Below are 13,129 nucleotides of genomic sequence, written 5' to 3' on the forward strand. Positions count from 1 at the left end.
TCCTTTTGTGTTGTATCATTCTATGATTTTCAAAATCCAAAAATCCCCTTTGTTGCTTTCCTCGGCACCTCTTCCTAATGATGCAATCTCACAATGAAGAAATGGTGAGTAAAACTGGATGTGATAAAACATCAGCCACTACTACTAAACTAAAAGTAACAACTAAACAAGTCAGTCAAAAATTCTGATAAAATCTGAGCAGTTCCATAGTTGGATTTATAGATGGATTGGATTCTACAGCAATCACCTTGAGTCAAAAATGCTTCACTGGGCTAATACCCCGAAAATCCTTTGCTCAAAGGAAGTTTGCACATTGTGAATCTTCAGGCGTTGGTTTAAAAATGCTAGTTAAATCATGCTAGTTAATCAAGTCACTGAATACTTATTTATTTGTCTGTCCTAACCTTTGTGTATTCATTTAATTTGTAACTAATATGAGGTAATTGCATGACACAGCAAAACAAACAGCATAAAGTAAGGAAATCAGAGGCAACATGTAGATAGCCACAGTGAGACAGAATAAAAACTGATCTGGAATTCAGTGACAAAGGACCTTTCATTTTATACTGCCTGTAGCTGCAGCAGAGGTTTTAGGCAGTATTCTGTTTATGGTATCTGCGTCCGCGCAGGAGAAAGCTCTATCCCTGTATGATTCTCTGCATGTTGGCATTTTGGGTTCTCTACACAAATAGAGAGTATCACTAGTGAAGTGCTAGACAGAGGGCAGCTAGTTCCTTGTGTAGGGCGAGAGGCAAATCAAAGGTTGGTTAATTCCACTCTGCTCTTTCCACCTCTGTGCAGTTCTATACAAAGTGGTGGTGGTGGAAATCTTGGATGGTTAAAGCACAGAAGGAGACCTGTTGTTCCGTACACCTCTTAAGGGATTATAGCCTTCAGCACATTGTTTAATGTAGGGTGTCAGCCTTGGCTCAACCTCTACGTCAGAAAGTAATGGATTCAAGTCTTGCTCCAGAGACTTGAGCACATAATCTAGGCTGGCACTTCAATGGAGTACTGAGAGAGTGCTGCATTGTCATCTTTTGGGTGAGATGTTGGTCAGAGTCCCTGTCTACCCTCTCAGGTGGACATGAAAGATCTCTCAGCAGTATTCAAAGAAGAGCAGGGGAGCTCCCCCATTGTTTTGACCAGCATCTATCCCTCAGTCGACCAAAAACTGATTAACTGTTCATTATCGCATTGCTGTTTGTGGGAGCTTGCTGTGCACAAATTGGCTGCCACATTTCCTACATTACAACAACGACTACACCTCAAAAATACTTCATATATTCTGAGGCACTTTGGGATATCCTGACGTCATGAAAGACACTTTGTAACCTGGTGAAGCTACAACACAGGACTCATCATCATCGGCAATTCCTCGCATCAAGCATGATTCTTCCTTGCGGATGGCTGGGTGGAAGTAAGATGCCACTGTTGGCTGTGGGTTTGCAAATGGCTTATGACCCTTGCAGGCTCTCCCGCAGTGAGAACATTAGTTGTCGGCTGGTAGGGGTGATGGCGGATTGTTGGCTCGAGCAGTTACCCTCTCTTTCCATTGTCTCTCAGTGGCAGCTATTGTTGATTGGAAGGACTTAACACCATTTTCAATGATGAATTGCTACTTTGATCGCAATTGGGCATCTGCTTCCCATGTGTTGATGTTAATAGAGCAGACCTTCATGGAGGCTTTTGAAATTGTCTTTGAACTGTTTCCTTTGGCTCCCACGTGAGTGGGTTCCCTGGTGCAGCAATGTGTAGAACCCCTGTTTGGGCAGCTTGAGTCAGGCATTCTGACGACATGTCCCATCCATCTTAGCTGATGTGAGATTATCATGGCCTCTATTCTTGGCATGTCTGTGTCTTGGGGGACGCTCATGTTTGTTCTTTTGTCCTCCCAAGATCCTTCTCAGACAGCATTGATGATGTTGTTCTCGGGCTTTGATATGATGTCTATAAGTTGTCCAAGCTTCAGCACTGTACAGAAGCATGGGGAGAACCACTGCCCGATAGTCTTTGAATTTAGTGTCAGGTCTGATATCACATTCCTGAAAACTGGAGTACCTAATTTATCATAGGCTAAGCTAGCACATTGGATTCGGTGGTATACCTCTTCATCTATGTCACCTTTTGGGATAGATAGCTTCCAAAATATGGGAAGTGAGGAACATTTTCCAACACTTCACCATGAATCTCAATTGAAGGCATTGGACTTGATACATTTGGTGTGGGTTGGTAGAGGACTTTAGACTTCCTGCTGTTCAGGGCAAGTCCCATGCTCTAGGGGGCTTCAGTGAATATGTCAACTATCTGATGTAGTTCATCTTCAGAGTGAGTACTGACTTGTGCATCATCAGCATACTGTCGTTCTATTACAGAAGTGGTTGTTGTTTCGGTTTTGGCCTTCAGCTGGTTGAAGTTTAAAAGTTTACCATCAGTGTGATAAGTTATAACCACACCTGGGGGCAAGGCAGTCAGTAGTAAGCTATAGCATTGCTGCAAGAAATATTGATTATAGTGTTGGTACAATGACACACCCCTGTTTGACACCTGTTTTGACAGGTAAGGGGTCTGTGGTAGAGCCGTTGCATAGTACTGTTATTTACATATTGTCATATAGGAGATGGATGGTTTTTGTGAATTTAGCTGGGCATCCATATTGCTGTAGTACTTTCCAAAGAGCAGCTCGATTCACTAAATCAAAGGCTTTTGTGAGATCAAAGAAAACCATGTACCAGAGAATGTCTTTGGTATGTAATGCAAATGTACATTGTAAATATAACCTGCAATGGCAAGGGTAGTGAGGCACCTCATTTACTGTATTAAAAGAAACTGATCTTTATTGCACTTTATGAAATTTCCAATTTGAATTTAATTGTAATGTATTTTTACAAACTTTATTTTGCGCTGGTTTGGCTGATTTCGGGTGAATTACCCTGAAAAAGCAGCGCAACCCTAGCTGAAGTACCAGGCCCTTGACTCTACTGAATTATAGTCAACTCGGAGCTCAACACTCCAGAAAGTAATAAACTCTGGACTTATTAATCAAGAGGCAATCATAATGTTGATTGACCCAAAGGCAGTGAACCATTATTAATAAACTATAGCATTCCACATTCCGGCATTCAAACTTTAATGTTAATGACTGCCAATTAACCTTTGGCCCAGAAATTGAATAATATTATTTGTGCAGTCTCATTCCTTCAAGTAGTGAATTGTTGTTGGAGGTTTTAAAAAATGTCAAATTAAAAATAAAGGGGCAAATTTTACAGCCCTCCCCCCGAATTCAGGGGTCGTGGCGGGGTTGGGGGGGGCAGAAAATGCCTCCGGGAGAGGCCCGCCATGGGCCTCGATGCTGGGAAGGCCCGGCCTGATATTGCTGGCAGCAGCAAGACCTCATGGCGGCCACCGCTCCCTCCGCCCCCCAACGCTTGGTGACAGGAGAAGAATTAACATATTATTAAAAATCCAAATTAACGAATTAATGACTTACCCACTCCCGTTGTCTGTTCCACACCGATATTGTTGCCAGTGGCCAGCACTCCGTGCCTTCGGATCGTCGTCTGGAGATCCGAGGCGTAACACTGGTGCGGAGGGGGGAGTAGCTAAGTATTTCAGTGCAGGAAGGGGGGAGCGGGGTCAAACTAATATGATTGGCGTAGGGGATGGTGAGAAGGGTTAAAGATAAAAGTTTGTGAACTTTGGTTGGGGGGAACGGTCAGGTGCACAAGGTAAGTATTTTGGAGGGGGGGGGGGAGAGGGCAAGGAATTAGATCTATGGTTGTTGGGGGGGGTGTTGGGAGAGGGGTGAGATCATTATTTTAATTTTTTAAAACCCATATCCCTTTATACATTTAAATGTAATGATGGGGCTTGAAGCCCTTTAAAAATCGCGTTAGCGCCTGCGCAGTGGTGCCTAACGCCGTTGCCAGGGATGGACCGCCCACCCCTCCACGTCATTGGGTTGGGGGGGGGGGGTTGGGTTGCAGTCCGCCCCAGCCATTTAAATGAGCTGAATATTGCGGCGACTCCACGAAGCTGGGCCTGTATGTGCGGCCCGCCAATGTTTACAGCCATCCCCGGTCACGGTGGCGGTAACACAAATTCCAGCCCAAAATTGCTTTTTTTTCTCCCTTATAATCCAATCTTTCTTTCCCTCTTTTTATTTCTCTTTCTGTACCTAATTTGACTTTAATTCACCCTATTCCCTTCTTCCTCATTCCTGTTTCTTTCTAAGCCTTAAATCTCATTGGTTAAGGAGATGTTCTGTTGGTCCCACTGTTCAGTAAGGCTCCAGACACCCTCTGTCCTCACAACACCACATCCACTCAGACTTCCAGCAAGTTATGACACAAAGATTTCGAGCTGAAAGATGCAAGATAAAATCTAACCAAGGGTGTATGTTGTCAGATGCCCCACTCCAGTAAGTTCTGCCCCATTATGTATTTTATCATCTTGGTCTCTCATTGAGAGCTTGAGTTGTGGCCCAGGTGCATCTCCCTCTGTTTTACTCTCCCTTTCTGCGGTTCATCACTCACATCTGTACAACCAGATAACAACTCACTATCTGGGAATTTATAGCAGATATTGGCAGCTTGGAGCCCCAGTGTGCTCCATAGTCCTTAAGAGAAAAACAGGAAGAGAACTGAATTTAATACGATGACCAAGAAATCTTTATTTCCTCCCTTTCCTTCCCCTTTAGCTCTTCCCACAAAATACTGTACCTCCCAGACAGAATATGAAGTAAGCAACCTACATACTGGTCTTCCGTACAACTCTCTGTTACTGGCCAATAAGGAGGTCTGGGTTTGTAAAGGTTGGAGGGGGCAAGAACCCCTCCATTTTTTTCCTACAAGGACTTGCATTTATCTAGAGCCTAGTCACATTCTCGGAGCATCTCAAAAGCAACTCATATCCAATTGTTTTCTTATTGCATTACAGTGGCTATTATATAAGCATATATAGCAGCCAGTTTCACACAGCAGGATCCCACAAACTGCAAAGACACGTGTAATCTGTCTCATCCTTCAGAAACAATAGCTAAAATTGGCTTAATGCACATGAAATAATGGTAATTAGACATTATTTGGAGTATATTGTAATTAAGAGATCCATTTAAAGCTTTCCAGACAATTTAAACCATTTTCCAACCATCTTTTTGAGAGAACTGGCTAAGGGATAAATATTGGCCAGGTAACCAGGAGAAGTTATTGCTCTGAATAGAGCAGTATATATTCTACATTTACCTGGGCAGGCAAGTGGAGTCTCAGTTTAACATCTCATCTTCAGGATGGTCCTTCCACCAATACGGTACTACCTCAGTACTACTGAAGTAGTATCTTAGATTATATGTGTTCAGGTGCTGGAGAGGCCAGAAAGTGCTAAAACCAGCATTCGGTCCTTTAATAATACATTTTTGGTTCATTCCCTGACCTCCTAAAAAACACACTTTAAAAAAAAGGTTTCAAAAAGCCCTTAGACTTTTAAAAGCACCTTATCAGTTAACAGCTTAATCTAGAGTGACAAAATAAAACTTCCAGCCGCACCATTAATAGATAAAAATGCTTTTAAGGTGTATTGAACACGTTTGAGGAAAATCCATTAATTTATGCTTTCAAGTGTGTGATTCTGTGAATAAACTGCACCTCTCCCTCTTCAATTTCCCTAGAGTGGTAATTTATAATGAAAAAGTGACAGTGTACTCAACTCTCCTAAAAGTTCTTAAAAGGAAAGTTATCCAAGAAATTACCAAGACACGGGTCTGTACCCCTCAGTTTCCAGCCTGAATCATGCAATCAATAGGAACCATGTAAACATGTGACAGACCTAAAGGGAGGAACCATCAGTGGCCAAATGCTCTGACTTTTAACATATTATTCCTGAGGTGTGGGCAGCACTGGCAAGGCTGGCATTTATTGCCCATCTCTAGTTGCCTTTGAGAAGATGGTGCTGGACCATTTCTTGCTACAGCTGAGTGGTTTGCTAGGCATTTAAGATTCAGACACACTGATATGGGACTGGAGTCGCATATAAGCCCGTCTGGAAAAGGATGACATCGGTTGGGTTTTATAAAATCCCACAGCTTTGTGGTCACTTTTACTGAATTCAAATTCTCAAACTGCATGGTAGAATGTGAACTTACATTCTCTGGATAATTAGTCCAGAAACATAACCACCATACTTGCATTCCTCTATTTATGTACTTCCCATTAGTCAAATGGCTGCAAATGATTGGCAAATGGTTTAAGTTGTCTGGAAAGGTTTAAATGGATCTCTTAATTACAATATACTCCACATAATGTTTAATTACCATTATTTCATGTGCATTAGGTCAATTTTAGTTATTGTTTCTGAAGGATGAGCTTTTTTTCACCAGACCATGTTTATTATTGCTGAGAAACCAGAGGATTTGTCAGAAAGGTTTAGGGAAGAAATTCCAGAACCTGGGCCTAAACAGTGTTATGGTCAGGTGGATGATGGTGTGGCTTGTTCCACTGTTCACCTCCCAACTGACCACCTCCCAACTGACCACAGCAAGTGTTTTTGTTCCTAGTGTTTTAACCCCTTGTGTTTTATTTGCCAAATAGACAAATTGACAGGTTTTCTCATAGGTATAAAATAAATAACTATTTATTTTAAACAAATCCCGAAATGATCGCAACACCACTCACGCACGCATTCACTCTCACATGCACACTCAAGAGAAGGTAGACAGAAAAGTACAGGGTAAGAGGTGTTCAGAGTTCAGGTTGTAAAATTCTGTTGTTTCAGGATTAACCTGTGGGATCCCCTCATAAGGTGAATTTTTAAAGTTGCAGGCCTTTTTGCTGGTGTCTGGTAATCGTTGGGCTGATGCAGTCTCCTGGCAGTTCACTTTAGGTTGAAGACAGTGCTGATGTCTTAGGTCAATTCTCACTGGTAGAAAAGTCATTTTTTGCAAAGGCACTCTTATCTCTGCTGTAGCTAGTTTCTAACTTGTCTCAGCAGGGTTCATCTGTATTGGCTGGAACTGATTTCTTTCTCTCCCTCTCTCTCTCTTAGCCTTGCTAGAATTCAAGATGGCTTTTGTTGCCCTGTGAGACCTGAGGACAGACTGATGATGTTGTCTCTAGTCCTGTCCTGAAAAGACACCCCTTTGTTCCTCAAAACAATTGCCTTTTAAGGGGAGTTTTACAAGGATTGGTTTAGCTCATGTGGCTTCAGGTTTCAGTCCTAGCTAGGCTGTATAATGGCCATGATGATGGCTCCATTCTGAGGAGATGAGTATGGTTCATGATGCTTGCAATGGAGGTTATTCGGAGACGAGAAGCCTGAGAAAGATCTTGTCTCATTGTGTTTGAATATAGCTCACATCCAGGTGTGATTATCTGTCTCATTTCCATGCAGATGGAGCTTAATTGGTTTTCAGTCTTAGTAGACACGGATGTGGATTTGAGTGCAAGAGATACTGAGGGTCATATGTCTTGTCCTCCATTTTGTTGACAGCACATGTACCAGTCTCTTTAAAATTGTTCCACTTTTTTATAACTCTTCAGTTTGGTTCTGTATTTTCATCGCTGCACTTCTTGTGACAACGGTTAATGGCATGACTATTAATGGTGAGAGGAAGGGAAGGATGACATACAAGAGGCCAGAGTCAGAGGAAACGAGAGTTTGAGGGGACTGTAGCACTGGAGGAGGTTTTAGAGATAGTGAGAGGTAATGCCGTGGAGGTATTTCAACACAAGGAAGAGAATTCTAAATTTGAGATGTTGCAGAACCAGGAGCCAACGTAGGTCAGCGAGGACAGGAATGATTGGTATGTGGAACTTGGTGCAAGATAGGATATGGGCAGAAGAGTTTTGGAAGAGGAAGTTGGATGGCCACTTGAGAGAAATAGATTTGCAGGGCTACGGGGATTGATCTGAGGAGTGGGACTGACAGCATAGCTCCATGGAGAGTCGATGGGCCGAATGGCCTCCTTCTGTGCCGTAAATGACTATATGACTATATATGAGTTGAAGTTTAACAAGTGTGAGTGATGGAAGGCCATTCAGGAGAGCATTGTGGTAATTGAATCTGGAGAGAATGCAAGACATGGATAAGGGCTTCAGCAGTAGATAGATTGAGATAGGGGCCGAGATGGGTGATGTTATGGAGGTTTAAGCAGGTAGCTTTTGTTCTGGACTGGTTGTGATTTTGAAAGCTTAACTCAGGCTCAAACAGGATACCATAGTTGTGAACAATCTGGTTAAGCCAGAGACACTGTTAAGAAGTGCAGACCCTAATTTAACTAACTTATTTCCACCTTTGAATGTTCCCGACATTGGCTCCTGTCTCCAATGCAACCACCTTATCTAATATAGCAGGTGATGCACTTCCAGCTGGAAATGTGTGCGTGCTTTCTGCTTGCCATATTGGAAGCATAATAGGCCATTTAGCTCCCAAATAACAGGTAGCTGAATTTCTAAACCTATGATTTCTCTGTACTTTAAATGCACTTTTTACTTTTCTTCACTAGACTACAGGATAGTGATTAACACCTACTCAGTAACTGGGGAACAGAAATCCATTTGGAACTTGGCACTGTTGGATGAAATGATAAAAATGATTTATCTCCTGCAAGCTAGATATTGGAGATGTGCCCAGTGCGTTAAACGGAAGTTGTTCGATGCCTTGAGTTTTCCGGTTAGGTGTGATAACAAGAGAACATTTCTTGTGAGTGTATAATTTTACTCCAGTCTTGCGATTACGAATGCTAATTTTCATCAGTATGGCACAATCTAATCACTGTAAATTATATACTCGCAAATTATCATGTACTTTATATATAAAGAAACAACTTCCAAATAAATTGTTTTAAGGGCTTTATATTTACTTTGAATGTACACTCCCAATAACATATGAACAATGAGGGACAGGCAAAGCCCCTCTGGCCCATCCAGCATACCCCACACAACTGCGATGCCTTGTGTATCACAATACACACACTCCCCACCCCATCTGAAACATTAGAATAGGAATAGGCAAATTAGCTCCTTGAGGCTGTTCTGCAATTCAATGAGATCATGGTTGATCTGCAACATAACCCATATACCTACCTTTGCCCAATATCCACTAATACCTTCGGCTAACAAAAGCTATCAATTCCAGATTTAAAAGTAACAATTGATCTAGCTTCAAAAGCTGTTTGCAGAGAAGAGTTCCAAACTTCTACCATTCTTTGCATGTATAAATGTCTCCTAAGGCTGTATTTTTGCTTTGGAGGCATGTTATGAACACTGGACTTAATAGTATGATTATGTTTTAAAAACTTTGATCTTTAATGCAGTGACCTCACACCAAGGGCTGGATTTTGTGGAGGAGGCTGGGCTCCCAGCACCAGCCGAAAAGGTGGGGGGAACCCCACCTCTGCATTTTCACATTCCCCGCTACCCTGCCCCCGCCCCGCCCCGCACCGCCCAGCGCGATCCTCCATTATTCCAAAGGCGAAGTTTCTGGTGCCGGATCTCCGTCCCTTTGAAGACCAGGATCCCGCCTCCACGAGCTGCTGGCCAGTCACAGGGCCGGCAGTTAAGCAGTATCGGTAGTGCCACCAGGAGCGGTAGCCATTGCCAGTACTGTAGAGGCCTTAGCCCCAGGCCCAGCACTGCAACCCTGGACCTCAGGTAAGTGAGGCAGGGTCGCCGGAGCCAGGCCGGAATGTCCTGGCAAGGGGGTGGGGGTGGTCATAAAGTCCAGGGGGAAGGGGATCCTGGGAGGTGCATTGTGACCCAGCTGGGGCTCTACATGGGCCACAGGTTGTCCACGGAGGAGGATCCCCTCCCCCAAGCCTACAGGGAGGGCACCTCATCTTACAAGGCACCCCTCCCCATGTGGAGGAGGCACCCCCCCCTCCCCCACCCAGCCGCTGGTTAAATCCCAGCAGCAGGGGGAAGAGGCCCTTAAGTGCCCATTAATAGGCCACTTAAGGGCCTCAATTGGCCTCTGGGCAGGAAGGCCATCATCAGCCTATCCCACCCCCGGGAAAATTGCTTGGCAACGGGGAGGCGACAGGCCCTCCACCCCTCTCCACCACCCGTTGCGATTCCATAGGCCCCCCGACCTCCGATCCCACCTCGGGGGCCCATAGAATCCTGCCCCATCTGCCGGAAATAAGCCAGGGATCTTGGTTACCATGCAAACGAGGAAGCTGATCAAAATCCCTTTTGAAAGCAGAGTGCAAGGTTGTAACACCTGATAGACAATGCGTTTCACTCTCTAAGACTTTCAGATCATAAACAGGGAGCTAGGGACTCAAAATTTTTATTTTTTAATTTTTAAATAAGGTTTATTACTATTGGTAACATTTTAGTATTGGTAGGTTATATTAATAGTGGTAAGGTAGAGTGTATTGGTAAAGTTTAGTATTAGCAGTGGTAAGGTTTATTACTATGGGTAAGGTTATTAGTATTAGTAGTAGTAGGGTTTATTAGTAGCAGGATTTAGTTGTAGTACCAAGGTTACTATCTATTAGATAAAGGAATGGCAGGGCTGCTCCAACTTCTGACGTGCACATCCTGTGCTATGTGGGAATTCCAGGATGCTTCTCGGGTCCTGGATAAATAAAAATAAAAATAAAAAATAAAATTAAACCATATGTACAGGAAGTGTCATCAGTTGCAGTTTGAGCTCCGGGTTTCGGAACTTGAGGCAACACTGCGATGCATTTGCAAGGATGAGAGCTTTGTGGATAGCATGTTTATAGATGTGGTCACCCCGCAGCTTAAGAGTATGCAGGGAGAGAGGGAATGGGTGACCACCCGGACAGTGAAGAAGAAACAGTCAGGTAGTGCAGGAGACCCTTCAGTGTGTCTCACTCTCCAACAGATATTCAGTACTGAATACTGAGGAAAGTGCTAACATTGTACCTCTATTTAAAAAGGGAGCGAAGGATAGACCGAATAATTACAGACCAGTCAGTCTAACCTCAGTAGTAGGAATCAGTTCTGGAGACAGGATAAACTGTCAGTTAGGAGGGCACAGATTAATCAAGGATAGTCAGCATGGATTTGTTAAGGGAAGGTTTTGTCTGACTAACTTGATCAAATTTTTTGAAGAAGTAACAAGGAAGATAGATGAGGGTAGTTGATGTGGTCTACATGGATTTTAGCAAGGCTTTTGACAAGGTCCCACATGGCATACTGGTTAAAAAAAATAAAAGCCCATGGGATCCGGGGAAATGTAGCAAGGTGGATACAAAATTGGCTCAGTGGCAGGAAACAAAGGGTAATTGTTGACAGGTGCTTTTGCGACTGGAGGGCTGTTTCCAGTGGCGTTCCGGAGGGCTCAGTACTGGGTCCTCTGCTTTTTGTGGTATATAGTAATGTTTTGGACATAAATGTAGGGAGCACGATCAAGAAGTTTGCAGACGACACAAAGATTGGCCGTGTTGTTGATAGCGAGGCTGCAGGAAGATATCGATGGTCTGGTCAGATGGGCAGAAAAGTGGCAAATGGAATCCAACCTGAGAAGTGTGAGGTGAAGCATTTGGGGAGGTCAAACAAGGCAAATGAATACACAATTAATGGGAGAATACTGAGAGGTGTAGAGGAAGTCAGGAACCTTGGAGTGAATGTCCACAGATCCCTGAAGGTAGCAGGACAGGTCGATAAGGTGATTAAGAATCCTTTCCTTTATTAGCCGAGGTATCGAACATAAGAGCAGGGAGGTTATGCTGGAACTGTATAAATCATTGGTTAGGCCACAACTTGAGTACTGTGTGCAGTTCTGGTCACCTCATTACAGAAAGGATGTAATTGCACTAGAGAGGGTACAGAGGAGATTTACGAGGATGTTGCCAGATTGGAAAAATTCAGCTATGAGGACAGATTGGATAGGCTGGGGTTGTTCTCCTTGGAACAGAGAAGGCTGAGGGGAGATTTGATTAAATGTACAAAATTGTGAGGGGCCAGGCTAGAGTGGATGTGAATGGCCTATTTACCTTACATGAGAGATCAGTGACTAGGGGACATAGATTTAAAGTGATTGGTAGAAAGATTAGAGGGGAGTTGAGGAAAAGGTTTTTCACCCAGAGGGTGCTGGGGTCTGGAACTCACTGCCCGAAAAGGTAGTAGAGGCAGAAACCCTCAACTCCACATTTATACGTTACACAGTGTCCTCAATGAAGTGATATCTTTGCAGTTAAAAGGCCCTAACTCCTTTCAGTTCCAATGGGTTGGATCTCTCAGTTCTTCTCAAAGTCAATGTCCTCTTCACTCACTTCTTTTGAGCACGTTCGACCTGGACTTCCATGAATAAGACTGGTTTTTTCCTCCACAAACCTCAGCTTTCGAAATGGTTTCAAGTATTAGCAGCCTTTCGCTGTATTAGTGTACTGAGAGAAGGTGTTTTCTGTCTCTGTCTTCTGCGGCTGCCCTTGCTGGTCTGTGTCTTCCAGTCTTCCTTATAGTCTCTAGACTTCTGAAAGCCTGCTGAACTTATCCAGAATCAAAAATCAATAGCCATTTGTCGTTTTACAACATTCAGAGTCCATAGGTCTGGCCATCCCAAAACCACCTAGGACTTCCTTTGTTTCCAGCTGTTAACAATCGCAGCTCACATTTGCATTGATAGAATCATAGAAAGTTTACGGCACAGAAAGAGGCCACTTGGCTCATCATGTCTGCACCGTCCAAAAAACGAGCCACCCAGCTTAATCCCAGCTTCCAGCATTTGGTCCATAGCCCTGCAGGTTATGGCACGTATAAATGTGGTGGGTGGTTTTCAAGTGTTTTAATGTTAAAGGGAGAAAACATTTCTCTGAAATTCTGTCCATTAGCTACTCATAATGGACTGTTTAGTTAATGTTGATTTTTAGTTTAGTTGTTGTAGTACAAGTCTTAAAATGTGAAATCTTGTCATGTAATTCTTTAAATTGGTCTGGGGAGTTTATATCTGGTGTTTTAACGTTAATGGTCTCACTGAGGTCATAACACGATGGGAAACAAGAGCTGGGACTGTTTCCAGGTCCCAAGCCTGCCCCACAGGGTAACAGTCATTCTTTGGGATTTTCATGGAGACACCTTGGCATAGAGACAGGCTCCCTGCCCAATTAAGGGTGGCAGGCTTGCTCTCGAACCTGGAGGGCCAATCAGAGGCCTTCAAGCTTGAG

The sequence above is a fragment of the Heterodontus francisci genome, chromosome 2, assembly GCF_036365525.1.
Source record: "Heterodontus francisci isolate sHetFra1 chromosome 2, sHetFra1.hap1, whole genome shotgun sequence".
Classification (NCBI taxonomy): domain Eukaryota; kingdom Metazoa; phylum Chordata; class Chondrichthyes; order Heterodontiformes; family Heterodontidae; genus Heterodontus; species Heterodontus francisci.